Source organism: Cyprinus carpio, unplaced genomic scaffold, assembly GCF_018340385.1.
Source record: "Cyprinus carpio isolate SPL01 unplaced genomic scaffold, ASM1834038v1 S000006706, whole genome shotgun sequence".
Classification (NCBI taxonomy): domain Eukaryota; kingdom Metazoa; phylum Chordata; class Actinopteri; order Cypriniformes; family Cyprinidae; genus Cyprinus; species Cyprinus carpio.
The window spans coordinates 29,314-29,987 of NW_024879315.1; the positions used below are offsets into that span (position 1 = coordinate 29,314).

The 674-nt window shown below is 40.5% G+C and overlaps 1 protein-coding gene across 1 annotated transcript in view; it reads right to left on the reverse strand.

Annotated features, from left to right (window-relative positions):
• LOC109051363 (complement C3) overlaps positions 1-674 on the reverse strand; it is a gene marked incomplete at its 5' end in the record, with an annotated part of 35,374 nt that overhangs the window by 24,919 nt on the left and 9,781 nt on the right.

Below are 674 nucleotides of genomic sequence, written 5' to 3' on the forward strand. Positions count from 1 at the left end.
CAAACGTTCATATTTCTATAGACAGGAATAAAAAGAAACTCGCTTGGAAGAGTGTGTTGTAAACACACATTTAACTTTTGAGTTTCCTACATGTTTATCGACCCGCGGCCTTCCCGCAGTTTTTTACAAGTATTTTCCCCCTACTTTTCGCTAACAAGATAATGTGTTTATTCAGAGGACGTGTGCAGGAAAAAGTGGAAAAGCCTCGAATGCTCGATCAACATCAGCCATCATACACACAAACAAACCGCCTAGCACTTGCCCCTCCCACAAGAAGCGGATTTCGCCTCTGACGCGCGTCAATTTCGCTTCAACTTTTGCTTTCTACGCGCGTCTATTTCGCTCTAGACGCGCAAATGCATTCAAAATGTTCAAGCGGCAAACTAGACGCGGTAGACGCGAATTTGACGCTCTATTCGCGTTTGGTGTGAACGCAGCATTACAGTGCATTCAGGTTAGCATTTTTTTTGTCTAATCTGTACCTAGATGTTGGTTGTTATACTGTATATTGGTGATGACAATCATTGATTATTGAACTGTTTGTAGTCTTATCTCTGATGAAACAGGTTTTGTGTAATTAGTTGGATTGTTTACAGTAGAAGTGATTCTAAGAGCCAGTGGTTCTGTGATAGTCAGTTAATATAAGAAACTTTCCAAACAGTTTGGTTTTCTAT